Raw genomic sequence first — 23,889 nt, 5'->3', positions numbered from 1 at the left:
AGTGAAGTTCCAGGATCATTATTAATAGCTTTTCATTTCGGTGGCCGCTGTGCTGTGACACGCCTTCCCAGCCGAGGCACCGCGCAGCCAGCCCCCGATTGGCTGATTCCCGGAGTCCGCCAGTCAGAATGAATGACTGTACCTCCACCAGTCAGAACGAATGACTGTACCTTTGTGTTAATTGTGGAGCCCAAGCCACAAGCGGAATGCTAATAGGGCCAAGTGGGAGGGGGCAGGTGCCAGTCTCGCCCAGCTACTGGGCAGGAAAGGACCCCACCTCTGGCTCTCCTCCACAACTGCCAGCAGCGGGATCTCTCTAACATACTTATCTGAGCTCCACCCTCCTCTGCTCCAGAAAGCTCCATGGTTCCCATGAACCACAGCCAAGTCTGGACTCCTTTGGCTGCCATACAGGCCCTTTCATGTCCCGTCCCGTCCATCACTCCAGCCTCCTTGCTTGCATTCCCACACCATGAACCTTGTAGTGCTTAAACTTCTATTCATTCATTCATTCAACATTTACTGCACCCTCTGAAGGATGCGGGGGACAAAGCTGTGAGCAAGATAGACATGGTCCCTCATCTCATGGGGTTTAACATCGAGCAGAAAAGACAGACGTTTGCGGGCTCTGGAGCCAGGCTGCCTGGGTCCATATGCCAGTTTGGCTGTTCACTATCTGTGTGATTTTTTTTTTTTTAATTTTTACTGGAGTCTAGTTGCTTTACAATGTTGTGTTAGTTTCTGCTGTACAGCAACGTGAATCAGTTATACATGTACATATATCCACTCTTTTTAAAGATATCTCTGTGATCTTACAGCCCAAATAACCCCTTCTGGGCCTCAGTTTCTTCGTCTGTAGAACGGGAATAAGAATAGTATCTACCTCATTGGGTTGTTTGAGCAATTAAATGACTAAAAATATGGGAAAACATGTAATATACTATCATTTATTATTGAGCACGAAGTACTCAATAATTGTTAGCTAGTACTATCATTATTAACCCAGGACTGCATTAAAACAAATGATGATGGGACTTCCCTGGTGGTCCAGTGGTTGAGACCCTGCGCTTCCACTTCAGGGGGCACAGGTTTGATCCCTGGTCGCGGCCAAAAAAAACAAAACAAAAACGATGATGATGACTAAATAAAGTTATGCGGGAGCAAGTAGGGCATCAAACAGGGGGGCTGGTCCAGTCTGGAGCTCTGGGAAGGGTTCCCTGAGGATGTCCGATTTTCTCAGACTGGAGGGATGAGTGGGTGTTAACTGAAGTGGTGGGGTCGGGGAGGGAGAGAGCGGACAAGTGGAGGGAACAGCACAGGTAAAGGCCCTGAGGCTGGATGGATTGCGGAGTTGAGAAACCTGAAAGGCAGCAGGAGGTTGACGCATCAGGAGTGATGGGAAGGAGAATGAAATAAGGCTAGAAAAGCAGGCAGGGGGCCACACCACGAAGGGCCTCGCGGGCCTTGTTAAATTTTAAACTTTGTCCTGATAGTGACGGAAAGCTGTTGAAAGCTTGTGAAGCAGAGGATCGCCATCAACCTTATCCCATTTTTAAACACCCAGGCTGCTGTGCGTGTAAAGCAGATGGGCGCCCCTTACCCTGCGGGGACCCTCACGGGGTGGCTGAGAGAGAAACGGGGCGATGGAAGAAGCAGCTGTTGTCCACGTGATTGATAACGGTGAGCCGGTCCCGGGTGGGGGCAGGGAGGGTGGAGAGGAGAGGGGTATTTCTAGAGATCTGCAGGAGGCAGAATCCTCAGGACACAGCAGGAGTGCTCTGGGGAGGTCAGGGAGAGGGGAGGATTCCAAGCAGGACACAGTGGTGATGTGGGGAACAGAGGTGGAGTGAGTCATATAGGGTTGGAGGGTCAGGAACCATGAGCTCGGTTTGGGTACCCTGGTGGTCGTAGGCCTCTGAACCTTTGCATGTGCTGTTCCTTCTCCCTGCAATGCTTTTCCCCCAATCTTGTCTGATGGGGGATTTTTGTTTTTGTTGGTACGCGGGCCTCTCACTGTTGTGGCCCCTCCCATTGCAGAGCACAGGCTCCGGACGCACAGGCTCAGTGGCCATGGCTCACGGGCCCGGCCGCTCCGCGGCATGTGGGACCTTCCCGGACCGGGGCACGAACCCGTGTCCCCTGCATCGGCAGGCGGACTCTCACCCACTGCGCCACCAGGGAAGCCCTGATGGGGGATTTTTTATTAATTGCTCAAAGCCAGGCTCCAGTGTGGCCTCCGACACATGAAGCTTTCCCTGGCTGCTCTAGGTTTGGTGTCTCTCTTCTCTTTTCCCTTTGCCCAGTATCAACTCCCTTCTCTGTTAGCAACTTCTCTGTGTTAACTCACGATTTCATTAAAAGGTAGGATAACCACTGCAAAAGAAAGGGACCAGGAGCAAAGACGGCATCACGCTCCCCTCCCAGCACCCTGTACCTCACTACCTTGTCCATTTCACTGTCCCTTTTGCTGTTTCTACCTCATCTCCCCCATATGCTGGCGGGGCCCAGAGCTTAGTCCTTGGGCTGCTCGTCTTTTCTGTCTACACCTACTCCCTAGGTCACCACATGCAATCCCACAACTTGAAACCCCATCGATATACTGATGATGCCCAAGTGTCTGCGTCCAACTCAGATTTCTCCCATAACCCTGACTCCTAAATCCACTTGCCTGTTCAACATCTCCACTTGGATGTCTAAAATGCACATCAAACTCATCATGTCTAAAGCAGAGCTCCTGACTTCCATCCCCACCCCTCACCAGATAATAGTAAAAGAAAATCAATTTCAAGCTGCTCCTCTTCCGGCTTTCCCATTTCAGTAACTGGCAACTCCACGATCCCAGCTGCTTCCGCCAAAAGCCTTGGAGCCCTTCTTGACTTCACTGTATCTCACACCCTCCATCCAATCCATCGGCAAATCCCGCCAGCGCTACCTCAGAATAGATCCAGAATCTGAGTATTCTCACCACCTTCTTTGTTCACAGCCTGGTCCAAGCCACCCTCATCTCTCACCTGGGTCACTGCCTCCTCGCTGGTCCCCCTGCTTCTGCCCTTGCCCCCTACAGACTGTTCTCAGTGATGGTGTCAAAACGCAAATCAGATCATAACACTCCTCCTCTCCAAATTCCTTGGGTTTCTCGTCTCACCCTGGATAAAATGTTTCATAAGACCCAGCATGATCTGGCCGCTTGTTGCTTCCCGACCTCCTCTTACCATCCCCGCTCCCTCCCCATTCCAGCCACACGGACCTTCTAGCTGCTCTCTGAATGTAACAGGCATGTTCCCACCTCAGGGCCTTTGCATTTGCTGCTCCTCTGGCCTGGAGCACCCTTGCCCCTGATATCTGCATGGTTTACTCTTTCCCTTCCTTTGGATGTCTGCTTAAATGTGAGACTTCCCCTGAGATAGAACAGCTCCTCCATCCTCAGGACCCCCCTATCCCCTTGTCCTGCCCTCTCCCTGCCCCGCCCCCATAGAACTCAGCACTGTCTGATATAGCACACATTTACTGATTTATTATCTGCCTCCTTGCCCTTTAATGGAAGCTCGCGTAGGAGCTTTGTCTTTTGTGCTCAGGGCTGTATCACCAGCACTTAGAATGGTGCTTGGCATATAATAGGCGCTTGGTGGTCATTTCTCGAATGACTCTGGAATCATTGTTTTGAACTCTCTGTCTACTTGTTTGTCTATTTCTTTCTCTTCCCCAGTAGACAGTAGGCAGCAATGGATCCAATTCTCTGCTGTTTTTCTAGTATCCAACACAAAGCCCGGAGAGTGGGTGCTCATTAAATGTTTGAATAAGCAAATGAATAAATAATAGAATTTCCAGATGGGATGCCTGGGGTAGTGTGAGGGAGGGGTTATGAGACAGAGTTGCCTCCTGGAGCTTCTTACTCTCTGGCCCTTCCTGCCTCTCCCTGGGGACCTGGGGCTACCTTGGAGGGGAGGAGGCTAGAAGCTCGAACAAAGAATCTCCAGAGGCCAGAAGGGGCAGGGACCGGGATTAGGAGCTAGTGCCGGAAGGATCTGGAAATGTAGGTTTCCTATTGGGCTAAACTGTGGATTGATTGATGGATTGATTTCTCTTTCTTTTTTTCTTTTATTTATTTATTTTTTTGCGTTACAAGGGCCTCTCACTGTTGTGGCCTCTCCCGTTGCGGAGCACAGGCTCCGGACGCGCAGGCTCAGTGGCCATGGCTCACGGGCCCAGCCGCTCCACGGCATATGGGATCTTCCCGGACCGGGACACGAATCCGTGTCCCCTGCATCGGCAGGCGGACTCTCAACCACTGCACCACCAGGGAAGCCCTCTCTTTCTTTTCAAATCAAAGTATAGTTGATTTACAATGTTGTGTTAGTTTCTGGTGTACAGCAAAATGATTCAGTTTTATATATATTTATGTATTTATATATAAATATATATATTATACATATACATATATGCATTTAACCTGTGGATTTCGAATTCTGTTTGAGGTTAAGAAATCTGAGGTTTTAGAACAGGTTGAGGGTTTAGGATTAGAATTTGAATTAAGGTGTGGGATTTGGGTAATAGGTTGAAGTTCTGGATTTAAGATTAAGATTCCGGGTTTGGAGTCACGGCCTAGAGTTTGGAAGTTGGGCCTGATGCTTGTGGCCAATTGGTTTTGACAGTGGGTCAAAGGATTAGAATTTTGGTTGTAAAATGGGATAAAGTTGAGGGTGGCATCAGGGGCCCAATCTGAGGACATTCATTAGGTTTTGAAAGCCTCTCTGCCAGGATACTATAAGACAGAAACTCACATTTTATAACAAAGTTCTAGAACAGTGATTCTCCACCGAAGATGATTTTGCCACCCAGGGGACATTTGGCAACGTCTGGGCTCATTTTTGGTTGTTGCATCTGGAGGTGGGGAGCTATTGGTTTCTACTTAGTAGAGACCAGGGATGCTTTAAACATCCTACAATGCACAGAGAAGCCCTCCTCAGCAAAGAATTATCCAGCCCCAAATGTCAGCAGTGCTGAGGTTGTGAAACCCTGTGCTAAAGAATTTATCCATTCTCTGAAGGGTTAGTCAAGGGCTAGTCCAGAGCAGTCAGGATATGAGTGTTCAGGGCTGAGAGCTGGTGTAATGGGGCCTGAGTTATAGAGTGAGGTACAGGTGCCCATGTCTCCCTCCCCACGGATTCAGCTTCTCACAGCCTTCTCTGGATCTGGTGGACTCAACAGGAAAGGAGGAGGGTAAGGGTGGAGATGGGATTCATGAAGCTATAGACAAGCAGGGTGGGAGCTGTTGAGAGGGAGACCAGCAGCCTTGGCAGGGTCGCAGAGGCCCTAAGCTGGGTCCATGGGAGGCTTGGGTAGTGGGGGAGGGACAGGCAGAAAGCTGTAAAGAGATGGCATCTAGACAAGCTAGTGTCTGAGGCACCTTCTGCAACCTGTGTGAGTGCCTTGTTCCAGATAGAATCCATATAACAATAATAATAACAGCGACAACAACAACATAACAACAATAGTAGCTAATGTTTGCATAGCACTTACCGTGTGCCATTCTAAGTGCTTTACGTCTGTTAACTCATTTTTAACCTTCCCACCAAACCTATATGGTAGGTACTACTGTCTTCCCCATTTTACAGATGAGAAATTGAGGCACAGAGTGGTTAAGTTGCCCGAGATCCCTTAGCTCTGCATGGCAGAGCTGGCTCGGCAGTTTGAGCTTAAAGGCTCAGCATTTGCGTCTGCAGTAGAGGGGTTCAGGGTGGGGGCCCCCTCAACTTCCCGTGTTGCCGTTTTCCTCTGCCACCTGCATACGTGATCTCATCACACCCTCTCAACAGTCTCCTGAGATAGGGGCTATTATTACTGCCTCTGTTTCACTGATGAAGCAATGAAGGCTCAGAGAGGTTAAATACTTCTCAACACAGCCAGGTCTGACCAACATCAAGGTCACTTCTGCTTCTCTACAGTACAGCTTGGGGTGCACCTCTGCACAGCCCTCGGTGCCCACCCTCGTGGCCTCATTTGATTTTCACCAACAAGGCTCGGACTGCAGGGCCTCTCCACCTTGGCACTGTTGACATCCTGGACTGGATAATTCTCTGTGGCAGGGGCTGTCCTGCACACTGTAGGCTGTTCAGCAGCATCCCTGGCCTCTACCCACTAGATGCCAGTAGCACCCTTGTCAACCAAGCTGTTTCCAGACACTGTCCGCTAGGGGTCCAAATCATGCCCCCTTCCTCCTCGCCATTAAGAACGACTGCCCCGGGGCTTCCCTGGTGGCACAGTGGTTGCGAGTCCGCCTGTCGATGCAGGGGACGTGGGTTCGTACCCCGGTCCGGGAAGATCCCACATGCTGCGGGGCGGCTGGGCCCGTGAGCCATGGCTGCTGAGCCTGCGCGTCCGGAGCCTGTGCTCCGCAACGGGAGAGGCCACAACAGTGAGAGGCCCGCGTACCGCAAAAAAAAAAAAAAAAAAAACAAGAACGACTGCCCCGGAGAGAAGGCGAGGAGGATACTCCTATGATATAGATGACTGTGGAAAGTAAGACCTGGAGAGAGGTAATGTCTTGCCCAAGGTCACTCAGAGAGTCGGGGCAGGACTGTAAGTAGGACCAGGCTCACTCCAGCCAAGAGGAAGGCCTGCTGCTGAGTTTTCCTGCTGGAGTCGTGCTCTTCCTGTGCAAGTGCTGAGTGCCAACAATGGGACCGGAGCTGGCCCAGGCTGCCCATCCCACCCCAGGGAAAGGTCCCGCGGGGGCAGCCTGACCTTGCCCGAGCCCTCTCCAGCTGAGCTGCGGTGGCACTCACCCTGCTCCCAGCTTTTGTTCTGTGAACACAGTTCAGGCTTTAATATCAAACAGACCAGATTTCAAATCCCAGCTCTGCTACATCCTTACTGTGCGACCCCAAGCACAATACTGAACATCCCTGACCCTCTATTTTCCCATCTGAAAAATGGGCGGTTTGGACTAGAGTCTTTCAAAGACCCAACTAGCTCTGAAGTTCTGGTTCTCTGACAAAGTAAGGTACCATGTTTTAGCCCTAGCTGTGCCCCAACTCAAGGTGGCACTTTGGACAAGTCACTGTCCTTCTCCAGAACCAATACTTGAGCCAAAACTTGAGTCACACAGAACTTCTCAATGCTCTCTGAACTATGAATACTTCCCTTTCTTTTCTTACGCTGCCCCTCTGAAATGCTATTTGCTCCATTAACTACCTGGAGAACTCCTATTCATCCTTCAACACTGAGCCCAAGTCACTTCCCTCACAAAGGGTGTGTGTGTGTGTGTGTGTGTGTGTGTGTGTGTGTGTGTGTGTGTGTGTGTCTTCCCCAAAAGACTGAAAGAGCCCTTGAAGATGGAGACTGGGTGTCCCTAGTTCTCATATCCTCATGGCCCACACAGTGCCTGGTACAGAGTAGGTGCTCAATAAATGTTGAATAAGTAAGAATGAATGAACGGAGGGAGTAGATGGTTGCCAAGACCCTGAGCGGTTCCAGCACTCTGGAATCCAGGGAAGGAAGCCAGCCTCTTGCTGTTACCCAGTCTCACATTCAGAGAACTGTCCCCACCCCCAGTCCCAGCAAGTTCCTGCTGCCCCAGCCATCCACAGTCTGCGGACCCAGCGAGTACCTTGGACAGCGACCAGACACTTTTCCCCCCCCCCCTTTTTTTTTAAATGCTTTTATCCTCAGTGAAGCTGCCAACATAGGGAGCTGTCTGTGCAGACCTGCATTCCCACATGTGCATGGAGACATTTACTAATAGAAGAGGCCTTGCTTCTTCCAGTTTTCAATCCATCCCAGGTTGAGGATTGGGCAAAAAGGATCTGCGTTGCTCACGTTTATGCTTCTGAATACGCAGCCTCTGACTAGGGGTGGATGGTGGGCGGGGAGGCGGGGCGCGGTTCGGTACTGCGGAATTCCCTCCTCCTATTATCTCCTCCAGGAATCCATCCTCCTCTTCCTCTAAGCCACACGTCTCCACATCGCTCTCAACCCCCTTTTCCAAGAAGTCCTCTGACTGAAGAAGCCAGCTCTTAGTTTCTTGTTGGTGGGGAGGGGAGTGAAGAGAGAGAGAAGTGGTCTGTGCTCTTTGAGATCCACCCTTTCAATAGGTATTTTCTGAAAACTTATAAAAATCACGTGTATGAAGCTTCACTTCTCAGGTCCTCAGTTATTCACTTGTAAAATGGGGGTAGGAGTAGGTAAGGATTCATACAAGCTCAAGTCCTTAGAGAGGGCAGTTCTGTGGACTTCTATCAACCCCTCAATGCAACATATCAACTCCAACCTCCACTGACGAACAGACATGCATGTCTCCTTCCTGCGTGACCCTGGTTAAGCCCCTTCCTCTTCTGTGCCTCTGGTTGCAAAAGATGGGGGGGGGTGGATTCTGTTTTCTAAGTTCTGGTTCAACTCTGGGGGCCTGAGTTTCTAGGATTTTATAATAAATTTACCCCTTTTTCCCTCCAACCCAAGGAAGGGGCTGGAGCCTCAGAGAGGAGATGGAGAGGGACCAGAGCTTCCTGGGGTGGGCAAGAGGGTATAAGGTTCCTGGGGTGGGCAGGAGGGTGTAAGGAAAGGAGGCTCTGTCCCAGCCCGAGTGCGAAAGACGAGTTAACAGCTCAATTGTTATTTCAATTACACGGATTATTTGAAAACAATGTTATGAGTTTCATCACTGACAACCCCAGGAAATGGCTGCTATGGCAACCAGGGAAAAGAATGGCCCTGACCAGCCAATCAGAAGTTCCAGTCATGCCTCCAGTTTGTACAAACTCTCTCTCCTCCCTGGGGGCCCCTCCCATCCTCTGCTTGGGGAGGAGCCTTGGGAGGAGGATAAAAAGAGAGGGGCAGGTGGAAGGACCACTCTGTAAAAAGGAAGAGAACAAATGAGGAAACTGAGGCCCAAGGAGAAGAGGGACTCCAGGAATTATCTGTTTCTCCCAAATTCCCTCAAGGGCAAGGACCGTGCCTGGTCCACTGTACTTTCCCAGTGCTGCGGTGAGCAGCGGATCCCAGGACACAGCCTCCACTCCCTGCTCAGCCAGCCTGTGGGAGGGAATTCTCTGAGACCCCCTGACAAAGCATCTTGGTCCCCCTCCATCATAGGAACCAGCAATTGGTCTCACCTGTCACAGGCAGGAAGAGAATAGTCATGCCAGGAGGGAACCTCCACTGCGCCACAGAAAGGGCAGGCGAGACCCTCGGGGCTCAGAGGTGCTACTGTGAACCCTAGATCCCTTTCCCTGCTGCCCTCTGCAGAGGCAACCTCTGTGTGCCACGTGCCTGGGCCCATCCTTCTCCAAATGAAGCTCTCCAGTGATCTCCAGAAAAAGCCCTTTTACTTAGAGAACATCCCGTGCTCTCCTTATTTAGAAAGAGGCCAATTTGACGGGCAACTGGCTGGACTCTAGCTCTGCAAAAACCCGATTCTGAAAGCCCATTTCCTATCCTGCCTGAGCTTCCCGGCTGTCCACTCCTATGTCCCTGAACCCTTCATCAATTTTATTTGACAAACCCTTTTCTAGAGTTTAGTAGGTATCAGACACCGTTCTAAGCACTTTACAAATATTAGCTCTTTTAGTCCTCACCACACCCTATGAAGCAGGTACTGTGATTATCACTCTTATTTTACAGATGGGGAAACTGAAGTGGTTAAGTCACTTGTTCAAGGTCAGGCAGCTAGGAAAGTGCAGACGCAAACCCAGGCAGTCTGGCTCCAGAACCCAAGATCTAGGCTACTGTCCCAATTCCTCCTGACAGAGGGTGGTCTGGCTTGAGGGTGAGTCTTGCCTGATGGCCAGAAGACTCATAAAATTCAACATCTATTGCCTCATCTTCTTATATCAGGAACCCCCAAGTGCTTGTCCTGAAGCTCACGTGTCCTCTTTTTGCATCTTCTCCGTAGGGGAATGATGGACAGACAGGTACAAAGAAGGCAGCTGGGGATGTTGCTGATAAGTGCATATTCATAGATAAATGCAGCCTCCCATGGCCACTGTTCTGATCTGGCTATAAGATGCACAGGGTCGTCTTCATTAATCTGATACCTATAGTGAGCAGGGCACTGTGTGCCCCTTACCTCATTCATTCCCAGTAACAACTCAGCAAGGGAGGCCTTACTCGTCCCTCTTTACAGATGAGGAAACTGAGGCTCAGAAAGTCAAAGAGACTTGCCCAAGGCCACCCAGCCAATATGTATCAGATGAGGACGGGTGCCCAGATCCATCTGCCTGCCTGCGAGTAGTACAAGACGTGGTTCCTGGCCTTGAGGGACTGTCAAAGAGTCAAGACAGCTAACAGTGGTTCGTGAAGGACCGGAAGGAAGCGCTCACGCTAAATGGGTGGAAGAGCTCAGCCCAGGTGAGCAAAGTTCCGCAGGTGAGAATGGACCTTGGAGCAATGGCTTAGCTGGACCAGGTGGGTGTCAGCACTTGGCCGGTGACCGTGCTTGGGGCCTCGAACGCCAAGCAGATGGTCTGGAGCCGATGGGCGAGGCCACGGGGAGCCATTGCTGGCTTAGGGCCTCTTTCCCTCCCTCCCAAGGCGACCTCCTCTCAGGCAGCAGAGCAATTTCCCAAAGCATTTCCTCTAATTCGTGATTGTTTTCCTAACCCAGAAGCAGCAGTAGTCTCCAGCTTCTCCCAGCCCACGAATCGAGCTGAGCTGCCAGAGCTGCTGGTCTCTGCCCCGAGTCCAGCCCACTTGGGCACCTATGAGTCCCTCCATCCCCAGTGCCCCCCAAGGTACTGCACAGGCTGTGGGGAGGGTCTTGTGGGCTGACTGGGTTGATGCAGAGCCCCAGGGATGGCTGTAGAGTTGAAGCCACTGCCTGCCAGTTGACACAGGCTGGAGAGCAAGGTCTGGTCCCTGAGATGCGGGCCGGCAGGAGGGCTCCATGAGGGAATGCGGCCTCAGAGAGGAGAGGAGGGTTCAGAACAGGGACAGATATTCTGTTAGAGAACAAGGGAAGTACATGCAGAAAGTGGCCAGGAGCTAAGAGAAGTGGTAGGTACTATGCGAGGAACCTGGGTGTCCAGGAGGGGATGGGGCCCTGTGAGAGGATCTGGGGCTCCAGGAGGGGGTGCGTGGGTGCTCTGCAGTGGGCTAGGGCTCTGGAAGAGGGGAGTGAGAGCTCTGCTGGGGCATCTGCCATGAGAGGAGAGGGCTTCCACAAAGAGACGAGGGCTCAGAGAAGGGGTGAGGGCTCTGAGAAGAGGCGAGGGCTCAGGGAAGAGGTGAGGGCTCCAAGAAGAGGTGAGGGCTCTGAGAAGAGGTGAGGGCTCCGAGAAGAGGTGAGGGCTCCGAGAAGAGGCGAGGGCTCTGAGAAGAGGTGAGGGCTCTGAGAGGAGGTGAGGGCTCTGAGAGGAGGTGAGGGCTCTGAGAGGAGGTGAGGGCTCAGAGAAGAGGTGAGGGCTCTGAGAGGAGGTGAGGGCTCTGAGAGGAGGTGAGGGCTCAGGGAAGAGGTGAGGGCTCAGGGAAGAGGTGAGGGCTCTGAGAAGAGACGAGGGCTCCGAGAAGAGGTGAGGGCTCTGAGAAGAGGTGAGGGCTCAGAGAAGAGGTGAGGGCTCCGAGAAGAGACGAGGGCTCCGAGAAGAGGTGAGGGCTCCGAGAAGAGGTGAGGGCTCCGAGAAGAGGCGAGGGCTCTGAGAAGAGGTGAGGGCTCTGAGAGGAGGTGAGGGCTCTGAGAGGAGGTGAGGGCTCTGAGAGGAGGTGAGGGCTCAGAGAAGAGGTGAGGGCTCTGAGAGGGGGGGATTCCAGCCAGGGGCTCCGCTGAGAGCCTGGGATTTGTGAGGAGACTGGGAATCTTGAGGCAACAAGGCTCAGAAGAGAGAACAGGGGCTCAGTGAAGGGATCAGGGCTAAATCCAGGCGGGGGAGAGGCTTTGGGAGGGGTCAGGGCTGTGTAAGAGGTGGGGTGCTCAGAGAGAATTGTTGGCTTGTGAAGGGATGGAAGCTGAGTGAGGAGAATGGAGGGGCCCTTCCTCTAAGGGTTGCTTTGAGAATTAAGGTGCCCTAATTTTTTTTTTGCCGTACGTGGGCCTCTCACTGCTGTGGCCTCTCCTGTTGCAGAGCACAGGCTCCGGACGCACAGGCTTAGCGGCCATGGCTCACGGGCCCAGCCGCTCTGCGGCATGTGGGATCTTCCCGGACCGGGGCACGAACCCGCATCCCCTGCATCGGCAGGCGGACTCTCAACCACTGCGCCACCAGGGAAGCCCTAAGGTGCCCTATTTTGTCCTGGCTCATCCCAGCCACAGGTTTGTCTGCTTCCCCTGAAGCTCCCCTCACCGTGGTCCTCTGCTCCTCCACTCCCCCTTCCCCACCTTTCTTCAAGGCAAGTCCTGAGTCCTTCTCCACTAACTGCACCATAAATGCCCCAGTCTGTACTCATCCCCTCTAAGTCGCCCCTATAGATTTTGTGTCCCCCTTTAGCCCAAACACATGATCAGGTGGGTACTTCAGACACCTGTAATGATCAATAAGGCAGTCGTCCCCCCAAGCTAACCACAGTCCCTCCAGCTGCAAGAATAGAACACAGCTGATCTGCAGACCACCTCCTTTTGGGGCATCCTCCGTGCTTTGGAGACATGAAGTGTCCTCTCAAATTCCTTTCTTCTAGGTAAAAGAATTCTGGTCTCTTCTACTGGATTTTCTAATCACTATCTTTATTATCAATCAAGCATCTCTCAAGGCTTGTGACAAGATTTTACCAGAGACTGGCACATTGTAGGCTCACAAGAAATGTAACTTGGATGGATGAATAAGTTGGAGGATCACGGATGAATGAGTGTGGATAAATGGATAGCAGAAGATGGAAAGAAAGGCAGTGGTACCTCTGTGGTGGATGACAGGTGGATGGATAGAGGGGTGGAGGAGGGGGAAGGAGGGGTAGACTGGGCAGATGGATGTTTAAATGGAGGCGGGTGGGCAGGAGGAAGATGGATTGGATGGTGGATGGATGGATGGCTTATATGGGAGGCTGGATGGATGAACCTTAGCTGGCATCTCAGCTTTTCCCCATACCTCCCAAATACAGACCCCCAAAGTGGTTGACGGTGCCCCAGTTCTCCCAGACACCCAGGCTTGACACCATCATTTTTTACTTCTCTGTCTCCCTCATCTTCCACGACCAGCAGTCATGTTTCTTTTTTTTTGTTTGTTTTTTGCGGTACGCGGGCCACTCACCGTTGTGGCCTCTCCCGCTGTGGAGCACAGGCTCCGGATGCGCAGGCCCAGCGGCCATGGCTCACGGGCCCAGCCGCACCGCGGCACGCGGGATCCTCCCGGACCGGGGCACGAACCGCGTTCCCTGCATCGGCAGGCGGACTCCCAACCACTGCGCAACCGGGGAGGCCCCCAGCAGTCATGTTGATCCTATTTCCTCAGTGCCTTTTCCCTCTGGCGGCTGTTCTCCACGACCTCATTCAAGCCCCAACCTCACTTGTCTCCGGGACGATTTCAGCTGCCCCTGCCTGCTGCTTCCTTTCTCTTTCCTTCAAGTCGATCCTAAAACAATGCCATCAGCGTGATCTCCCTAAAGCTCTAGTCAATAGCTCCCCATGGCCTGCATCCCCCGGCCTGGAGGCCCACTCTTCTGAATTCTGCTGAATCCCCCCTTTCTCAGCCTCTCTCGTTCCTCCCTTTTATGGTCTCGGTGCTCTGGTCACAGCAGGCAATGATCTGTCACCAGACGTTCACCAAGCTTCCCCGCTTCTCTCATGCTGTCCCCCCACCTGGGATGCCCACGCTGCCGCCTCTACCGCCGCAAAGCCATCCTAGACCCCAACACACAGCTCCACGGCCGGCCGCCACCCTCTGATGAAACTTCCCTAATCCCTTCAACCAGATATAGTCCACAAGCCACTTCAAGACGCATTTACTGAGCACCTACTACGTACGTGCCCAGCTGGCTAGAGGGCCCTGGTGGTGAGAGGTGAAGATGAGATACAGGATGAGAAAGACACATTCTTTGCCTTCAAGGGGATACAGCATGCTTGTGGAGGTGCCTGTGAGTGTGCACACTGACACATACAGAATTCAGAGGAAAAAAATAAGGGCAAAATAGTGGAATATTAGTAATTAAGGCTCATGGAGCACTTAGGATGGTCCCAGCACTGTTCTAAGGACTTTATTAACTCCTGTAATCCTCTCAACAAACCTCTGAGGTAGGTACAGACGAGGAAACTGAGGCACGGGTGGGGCAATTTATCTGCGGTCATTCAGCTAGTAAGTGGCAGAGACACAGTGGGTCTGTGCTTTCAACAGCACACAGTAGGGTGGCAGAAATACAATCGTGGGAGGAGGATAGATGGAGAAATTCATGACCAGGCTCACTCTGACCTCCCAGCACCCTCCCCCGCTGGGCCATAACCTGCCTCTCTGCCAACCTGGTCCCCTTCCTTTCAAGCCCAGGTGAGAGGATCATTTAAAAAAACGGAAATGATAATGGACTGAATTACAGTCAAGGGGCTAAGTCTGTTGCTGAGACACTGTAGGACCCTAGGGAAGTTCCCTTCTCCCCCGGGGCCTCAGTTCCCCATCTGCATAATAGGGTTGGGCCCATCCACACTAAAGATCCTTCCAGCTCTGACATGCCTAATCCTAAACAGATGCTTGGATGAAAGAAGAATCCCTGGGAGCCTCTTGGCCTCGGGGCCTGGCTGCATCTCCCAGGAACTCCCCCATGCTCCTGAATACAGGATTGCAGCTTCTGGTTCCTGTGGGCTCCACTGGGAGGCCACAGTCCTGTGTCTGGTCCCCTGAATCTTTTCAGCCCGTCACTGCCCATCATCTCGTCTGCCCACTGACCTGTATCCGTCTGCCTCAGCTACCCATCCATCAGCCTGCCTGGGGCCCCTCCACCTTGTGTCCCCACCTGCCTGGTATCTGTCACTCTGCCCATCACGCACACACAGAGCCCACCTCCTCACCCCCGGTGCCTCACTCTGCAAGCACCACAGTGACAACAGAGAGATAGGGTGGGGCTGTTTCCGCTCCTAGAGAAGCCCAGTCTTAACATCAGAACCTGCTTTCCAGGGGCCAAAACAGTTCTCTGCCATCGGGCATCCTCTCCCTTCCCCGGGAACCCCCAGCCACCTCCTTCCTGGGCCCAAGGGCTTCTACTTGAGGAATCTGGTCAGGGCCACATGCCTCCTGCCAAATATGTCCAAGTGGTCCCCGAGGAAATCATCGGACAAGAGCGTGAAGATGTTTGTACAAGGATGTTCATTGCAGAATTGTTTGTAATCGCGAAGGACTGGAAACAACCCAAATGTCCAACTGTGGGGGCTGGTTGAATGAATTACGGTCCAGCCACACAATGGAGAACCATGCAGCTCTTAAAAAATGATGATGTGGATGTGTATTTATCGAAACGGCAAGACATTCACAATATATTATAGAGTGAAAACAGCAGGTTACAAAGGCCTATGTACAGAGCGAGGGGCCATTTTTATTTTTTAAAAATCCACGTATGGGGCTTCCCTGGTGGCGCAGTGGTTGAGAGTCCGCCTGCCGATGCGGGGGACGCGGGTTCGTGCCCCGGTCTGGGAAGATCCCACGTGCCGCGGAGCGGCTGGACCCGTGAGCCATGGCCGCTGAGCCTGCGCGTCTGGAGCCTGTGCTCCGCAGCGGGAGAGGCCACAACAGTGAGAGGCCCACGTACCGCAAAATAAATAAATAAATAAAATAAAATAAAAAAAAATCCACGTATGGCAGAAGGATATGCACTGAAATGTTAGGCAAATGGTGGATCATGGCTAATTAAAAATGCTTTCGTATACAAAAAGACACATACATGTACATACATACATATAAACTTACACACACATACACATATGTAGTGACTCTGTACTGAAGACTTCCTACAAGCCCAGCGCTGGGCTAAACCCTTTGTCTATATCGTCTCATTTACTCTTCCCTACAATCCTACAAGGCAGGTTCATTAAAACCATTTTACAGACGAGGAAAGAGGCTCACTCCGTTAGTTAGTAAGTGGCAGAGCCAGGATTTAAACTTGGCTTTCTCTGACTCCAGAGCCCGTGCTCTTAATCAGTAGGTTGTCACGTTTCTCCTATTGTTTATCTGTAACTTGCCTGTTAAAAAAAATAACATATATTCACTTGGGAGATAAAGAAATGACAGAAGTTAACAAGACAAGGAAGAAAATGAGGCTGGCAAGATATACACAGCAACACGCCCTCAATCTCTGGGGTCTCTGGCAGCGTTTCAGCAGGTTTGCCCCGTCGGCTCATCCTTCCCTCCAGCCTGTATCGCGGGCTGGTCCAGGATGCTGGAGATGGGCCAGGCAACCCTGGGTAGGGTTGGGACTTAAGCATTGTAGGCTTCACTGCTGCATGGACTGAGGCCCCCTCCTCAAGCCCAAGTTTGATTCAGGGAGGGTAGTGGGCCATGTGTCATGTGCCGTGCTGGACCCTGGGGAGACCAAAATGTCAACCACCCAGAGCCTGTCTTCAGGATCTTCTCATCCATGGCTGGGTTTTTCAACCTCTGTACTATCAACACTCGGGGCTGCGTAATTCTTTGCTGTGGGGCCTGTCCTGTGCATCGCAGGGTGTCTAGCAGCACCCCTGGCTTCTACCCACTAGATGCCAGTAGCAGCTTCTTACCCAGCTGTGACAACCAGAGAAGTCACTAGACATTGCCAAATGTCCCCTGGGGACAAAATCACTCCTGGTTAAGAACTGTGGAGCCAGTCGATGATACAAGGCAGACAGGAAAAACAAAACAAAACAAAACAAAACCTAAACTAATTTCTAGGGGGCTCAGTGTAGATGGAAGTCATCTGTGCCTGGATGGATCAGAGAAGGCTTCCCGGGATGTACCTGTCCTTGAAATTTGAGGGTCCCTCAAGGTTCTTTGCATTCTACAGACTTATTCTGGGGGATCTCATCCATCCTTGTGGCTTCAAAGATCTATTTCTGGCCTAGAACTCTCAGGGTGCCCCAGTCTTTTCTGCACAACTGTCCATCGGGCATCTCCACTGCATGTCCCACCAGCATCTCACATACACTCTGTCCACAGCTGGTCTCCACCTCTTGAAGACCCACATAGCTTCCCAAGTCAGAAACAAGGACTCTTCCTGTCCCCCACATCTACCAAATCTCCCAGCCCTGCCCATTCTACTCCTCCAACCTCACCATCCTCCTCTACTCCCCAGACCTGGCCACTGGCAGCTCTGGACCTCATCTTCCCCAGCAATCCATTCTCCATCCAGCAGCAAAGCGAGGCTTCTCAAGGCAATCCCATCATGCCACTCACCTGCTGAAAACCCCTCAGTGGTTCCCCACGGCTCTCAGGATGCAGTCCAAGCTCCTCCGTGTGGCTCTCTAGACCCACAGGACCGGGCTTCCACCCACTTCACTGGCCTCCTTTCCTGTAACCCCAGCACCTGGACCCCAAGCTCTCTGTGCTCCATGTCAGCCACTAAACTTGCAGCTCCTCCAATATTCTCTCTCAGCTCTGGACCTTGCACTCCTTGGCCTGGAGCCTGTTCCCATCTTCCCACTGCCCCGCCCCCTTCGTCTCCTAGATAGCTGCCAATCAACCTGCAGGTCTCTGCTTAACCACCACTTCCTCCTGGAAGCAAATGCTGGCCCCTCATTGGCTCTTATCATGGCTTATGAGAATTGTTTAATTGTCTGTCTCCTTCCCAGGACCATCAGATTCCTGTCGGCTGGGATCGTGTCTGCTCGTTCTCCGTTGTATCTCTAGCATTTAGCACAACGCTTAGCACAGAGTAAACATCTAATATGGATGTGTGAAAGTATATTTTAAACTGGATAACGAATGGATGGACTGTTAGACTGACGGCTGGGTGGATGCAAGGTACTATTTGAATTGGGTCTTTAATGCTTTCAAAGATATTCAGGGGAAGGGCATTCAGGTAGAAGGGCAGGTGTGGCTGAATGCAGGAGTCTCGGATTGGAGGCACAGTGGGAGATAAAGGAAGATGCAGACGGATTACAAGGACCTTGAATGTCACGGTGCAGAGACCGGACTTAATTCAGTAGGCGATGGGGAGCCATAGGAGAGTTTTAATCAAGCGAGTGACACGATCCCACCTGTGTTGGAGAAAGATCACTCTTCTGCAGCAGGGATTGCGGTAGGGAGGGGATCAGAGGCTGGGAGGCCAGGGAGGAGGCTGCCACAACGGGTTAGGCAAAGCCAGTGAGGTTTGAGCCAGAGCAGGGATCGTGGGATGGATGGGAGAAGAAAAAAGAGGTAGAGACTAGGGTGAAATGAATCTGGGAATCTAGAACGTGTTCTGATGCCCCAGCCACCTGCAGGCACTGGCCAGTCCCTTGAAGGATCCTGAGGTCAGAGACAGATCCTGGTGGTCCCGACTCATCTTCACCCTCCTGCAGGGGTGCAGGCAGCCAAAGTCACGCACAAAACCAAACAGAGGAACAGCTGCCTTCAGCCCCGCGGAAACCAAGGGACACAAGCAGAGGATGATAACAGTAACAAAACTGCTTCATTGTTTGAGTGTCCTGTGTGTCAGGCACTGTGCTAAGCAGCATACACACTCATGCACATGTAATCTTCACAACAACCTAATAAGGTAGGTATTACCATTTCCCCCCCATTTCACAGTGGACGCAACTGAGGCTCAGAGAGGCAAAGTAACTTTCCCAAAGTCACACAGCCAGCAAGTCACAAATCCAAGCTAGTCTGACCCCAATGCCCATGTTCTTAATCAGCTATTTATATTACACGAAAGAGGGAGTAGCAGTGGATGGCTGAAGGCTGTGGGTCTGAAGCTCCCATCTTAATCTCTATGTGACAGCAGGAAGGGGCCTGCCGATGGGGCACGGAAGGAGACACGGGGCAGGAAGGGAATCCCTCCAGGTCCCTGCACACCATGTGTTCAGACCCAGACTACCGTATCCAGAAGGGTGTCCACGCTGTTAGAGAATTGGGCTAAAGAGTAAGTAGTGTGTATATCCTTAACCCCCAGTTGGGCAACTCTGTGGGAATTAAAAAAAATATCCTCCTCTGGGGGCACGTAGTGCTACAGGCCCATGGCCAGAGGGTATATGAAACCTATTTTGCAAATTAGAGAATGGTGGCCCTTCCTCCAAAGGAAGGACACAGTCTGCCTTTAGGGCACCTGATTTGTTGAGTGGAGTTTAGGATGGATTTCAGCCCCTAGTCTCTTGTACTGAGTCCCCTTGGACAGTCAGCAACCTACCCAACTGTACACGACAGCCATGCCTCCATCCACATTGTCCCGGCAGCCACTCTGCATCATTCTCAATGAGAAAAACATGCAGGCAGATACCTAGAGCTCAGACCATTTTGCAAACAAGTTTCTTGTTAGTCCTTGTCTCCTCCATGGGAGAAAAGACAAAATTCAATTATGCCCGTTGCCCTGATGAAAAAGTTGAGGTCAGAGCCTGTCCTTGGTAGTTTGAAAAAAAAATCTAGGCTTTCTCTAGAGAGGCCTATAACAAAACACAAGATTCCAGGAAGCAAAGGCCTCTGGTCAAGAGCTCCATCTTAAGGGCACTCTGAGTCCCGTGGGGGTGTGGGAGGTGGGAGGCATGAAGGGTACAGCACCTTCTCTGGGGGCATGAAGCTTTTCTTCCTGAGCTTGGCCTGAGGCCTGGGTCTCCTCTTGGACTGACAGGGGTGGATTCCTTGTCCCCAGTCCCTAGCGCCCTGTTTGGGTTGCCCCAAGACAGGATGGGGAAGCCCCCAGGCCTGAGACCCCAGCCCAAGGAAACTCCTTAGGGTCTCTTTCCTGGAACAACACTGACTCCATCCTCAGCTCCCACCCCCTCGCAGGCCGAGCCGCAATGGCTGCTGCTGGAGTTATATAAACGGGAATCTCTCTCTCTCTCTCTCTCTCTCTCTCTCTGTCTCTCTGTCTCTCTCTGTCTCTCTCTCTCTCTCTCTCTTCTCTCTCTCTCTCTCTCTCTCTCGGAATACCTGAGGCTATATTTCCGAATGGAGCTTCCTGATGGAAGAAAAAGGAGAAAACTGAAAAAAAAAGAACAGAGAGAGAGGCAAGGAGATTTAATTGGCTGACTCCTATCGCCCATGTGGTAAATAAACTAGCTGCTCCAAACTTTGCTACCTCAGAGGAGACAGACCCTCCTGGGGTCCCTGCCCAGCCCCCCTCAGAGGGCTGTGGAGCACAGAGCTCCTGAGAAGGCCTCGGAAAAAGCAGAGCCTTGGGAAATGGCTGGGGAATTGGAAGTCCTGCCTCTAGACACAATTATTCCAGACCAACTGAAACGGCTGGAGATCACAGCCACCCCCTCCGTGCACACACACTTTTTATAGAAGGGCTGGGACTTGCCGGGGGTAACGCTGAACATTTAGGGGCCGAGCTGCATCCTCAGTGTGTTATTTAGGCTTCTCTGCAAAAGGGATTTCAACGGCTTTCCCTGGGTACTGGCGGAGGAGCATGGGGGTCTCACTTAAACACCTCTTTCATGTAAGCAGGGGTCTTCTTGTTCTGCTTGCAGTGTGAAGGCAGAAAACTGTTTCGTCTCCCCCCAGACCTGCCCGACATATAAGGAGAATTGGGAAGGCCTGGAAGTCAGGACACCTGGGTTCCTATTCTGTCACTGGCTATAGCTTATGGTGTGACCTGGGATTCTGAAAGGGGAAAGAGCGGGGTCCAAGGGTCTCTAATGTGCTCACAGTCAGGAATAGGGGAGGGGGTTCCTCATCGCCAGGAGCCAGCTGAGAGGGCTTCTCAGGAAAGGCAGCTGCCCCTTGCTTGAGACAGACCTGGCTGCTTTTGCAAAGCACCTGCCCCACAGGCACTGGAGGGCGTGGTCTCAGGTGGGTACGCAGACACCCCTAGGAAGCAGGGTTAAAATGTCGACAATGGCCTTCCCTTCCAGGAGGAATGGAAGAGAAGCATCCCAGACACTGGGAGATGGAGAGGAATAGGGGCTGGAGAAGTAGCTGGGCCAGGGAGCGGGTGACTGCTGCAGAGGGAAACTGAGGCAGGCAGGATGGAAGATGGGTGGAGGAGAAATGGTCGTAGATGGGCAAAGACCAAAGGATGGGTGTAGAGACCGAATCCCCCAAATGACCGTTGAATAGGGGTAATTAAGGGGGACGGAGTGGGCACTGATGGACAAATATATGGGGTACTAATGAGGGACAGAGAGCCATGATGGTTAGGGAGGAGCCTATGGGTTCCAAGGCAATGGTGATGCTGATGTAGGGCAGTGGCGCTGACTAGTGGGGGAGAAAGAGAATAAGATCCAGAACCTCGCAGGAGGGGCCGACAGAGGGCTGGCAGCAGGTAAATCCCTCAGATGAGCCGCTGCCGGTGATCGGGGCACCTTGGCCAGACCCAGAGACCCAGAGAAAGCTGGAGTCAGACACAGAAAAGAGTTGGTTTGGGCAACCCTAGGCCAGGCCCAGAGGGGTGGTAGAGAAGACACGAGGGTTCCCAGAAGCGCGAGTGTTGGAAACGGCGGCTTCTCTGCCCGCCACCAGGGGGTGCCCCTGCAGCTCGGGGAGACCCCGAGGGACTCCGGATTAGCTCCTCCTGCTGCGGCCCCGCCTGGTGGTCTCCAGCCCCACCCCCCCACGCCCTGGCTGGGGCAGGGGCCTGGCAGCCCCAGGGAAGAGGGAGAGGGGAAGTCAAGTCTGGAGGCCCTAGTAAGATGGGTCCCGACTGTGCCCTCTGCGGGCCGCCCAGCACCCAGCGCGCCCACACAATCCACAACTCCCTCATCAGCGCCCGGGCCCCCTAGGGTCAGTCCCAAGTGACGCTCCCTTTGGACGTGAGGCTGTCGGCCCTGTCCTTATTCCGCTGAAGGGACAGTGTGGCCGGAGCCAGATGCTAGGGGAGAGGGCAGCGCTGCCCTTCGCTCACCGGCCCGACGGCCCCAGGGGAGAGAGTTCGCGCTGGTGGGGCCGGCGGGGGGTCCCCGTGGGCCAGCTCTCCCCCTCCTCCCGAGGTGGCCGCAGCCGCGCGTGTTGCCGCGGCTTGAGTCAGCTTCTGGGTGCCCCCGGACGCGGCACGACCTCGCGCGCGCACACACACACGCACATACACACACACACACACACACACCCGCGCACACAATCACGCCGTGCTGTTATTTCCCGGCTCGGACCCCGCCTCTGGGAGGGGCCCGGGAGCCGAAACCTGGTAGAAGAGGGTGGGGGGCGCCGGGAACGCCTGGGTCCCCGTCCCCGTGTCGAGGCTGTGCGCCACCTCTCCAGCCCCTTTCGGCGCGCGGGCTTGGCCCCCGGCGCTGCCACCCGGCGACCCGCCGGGATCCCAGAGGCTCCGGGGCGCGCGGCGGATGGGGTGGGGGGCGGGCGGGGACCGCTGGCTCCGGGCCGAGAGGCGGCTCGGCTCCGCGCCGGGGAAAGTTTGGACGTGGGAAACTCCCTCCCTGCCCGCCCCGCCGAGAGGAGGGGGCGCGCGGGGCCCGGGCGCGGGCACCCGGGCTCCTCCTACGGCGGGAGGCTCGCCCCCCCGCGCCGCCTGCCGGGCGGCTGCCGCCGGCCAGGGGGCTCCCTCCCGGCTGGGCAGCCTCCCTTCGGCGGCGATCCGGCCGCCCCTCCCGCGGCACCCCGCGCTCTTACCTCGGGGAGCGGCCCGGGGCTCTCCCAGTCCTGCAGCCTCGGGACGCTGCGTGGGGCGGGAGCCCCGGCGCTGACGGGCGAGTCCGGAGCCCGGCGGCCGCCCGGAGGAGCCAGAGGGAGAGCGGGCGCGAGAGAGGGAGCCGCGGCGGCGTGTGCGCGCGTGTGTGTGAGCGAGGGAGCGAGGGAGAGCGAGGGAGTGAGCGAGCGGGAGCGAGGGAGCGTGCGTGTCTGACTAGGGGGGAAGTGTGCAAGGGACGGATCCCTTCCCAGCTCCCGCAGCCTCTGGTGGAGACTCGGAGAATGCAGCGCCAGCCCGGCCAGAGCGCAGCGCCGCGCCGAGCCGCAGGCTGTCGCCCGGCCGGGATGCCGAAGCCGGGGAGCCCCGGCCTCCGCCCCCGGATCGAGCCCCTCCCCCGCCGGGAGGGGCCGGCCTCTCAGTCCCGTCGGCGGCCTCGTTCCAGGAACCCCCGGGGGACGGCACCCCTCCTTCTTCCAACCGCAGATCCACGCGAAGGGAGCGCCCCCAGGAGGGGCACCATCTCCCTCAGCGTGGCAGCTCCTCTGGAGACACCCAGTTTGAGACTCGACCCTTCTCCACCACTTGACTTTACTGTGTTCAGGATTCCACATTTTCTTCCCACTACTATGGGAGGCCGGCTTCAGAGGAGGGGGGCGCCGTGGAGTGTGGGGGCAGGTTTCTCCAGTGGCCGCCCCTGGCTGGCTGCCAAGAAGGACCCCCACCCCCCCCGCACTGACCCGCCAGTTTCAGAAGCAGTCGCTGCGCGTTGAGGCGGGGGGCCCAATCTCAAGGGAGGTGCGAGGTCAAGTGTCCCGGGGGCTTTTCCTCTTGGGGGTGGGGGATGGGATGCTGGACATCCTGCAACCAACAAAGTAAACAGGCAAGACATCCCCATCCTAAATTTAGCGCCACCTTGGCCCCCAGAGCCTCCCAATAAAATCCCCCCGCCCCCATCCAGCCCCTCCCCTGCCCTGAAACACGGTGCAGGTGGATTTTCCAATCTCTTTCAAATCCAGCTAGCCCGCTGCCTGAGGTCTTTCTGCCTGGCCCAGTTTCTTTCTGCTGGCTGCATGGCTTTCTCTAGTCCCATCTCTCTAGGATGAGGCCTAATGGAGGAAACCCCTGGCCCCTTAGCTCTCAGTATGAGGTTTTTGCTGGTGGGCTAGGACCCATGAGTTCCATAGACCCATTCTTTTTCTTGGATTGGATGTCCCCTTAGGAGCTCCCCAGGGCTGTTGGATAGGGGGTGAAGGATAGGAGGAGCCAAGACCCCCATACGCCTCTGTCCTGCCGTGC

The 23,889-nt window shown here is 53.9% G+C and overlaps 1 protein-coding gene across 2 annotated transcripts in view; it reads right to left on the bottom strand.

The window, feature by feature from the left end:
- CDH22 (cadherin 22) overlaps positions 1-22,948 on the bottom strand; it is a 132,122-nt gene extending 109,174 nt beyond the window's left edge. Inside the window, exon 1 of one of the 2 annotated variants that reach the window (XM_049698851.1) lies at positions 22,575-22,948. The gene's annotated coding sequence lies outside the window, so the exon portion shown is untranslated. The remainder of the gene's footprint in view (positions 1-22,574) is intronic. The other variant, XM_033433841.2, reaches the window with a different exon arrangement.
- Positions 22,949-23,889: the final 941 nt, after the last annotated feature.

Source organism: Orcinus orca, chromosome 16 (assembly GCF_937001465.1).
Source record: "Orcinus orca chromosome 16, mOrcOrc1.1, whole genome shotgun sequence".
Lineage (NCBI taxonomy): Eukaryota > Metazoa > Chordata > Mammalia > Artiodactyla > Delphinidae > Orcinus > Orcinus orca.
This window is presented reverse-complemented; position numbering and strand designations above follow the sequence as displayed.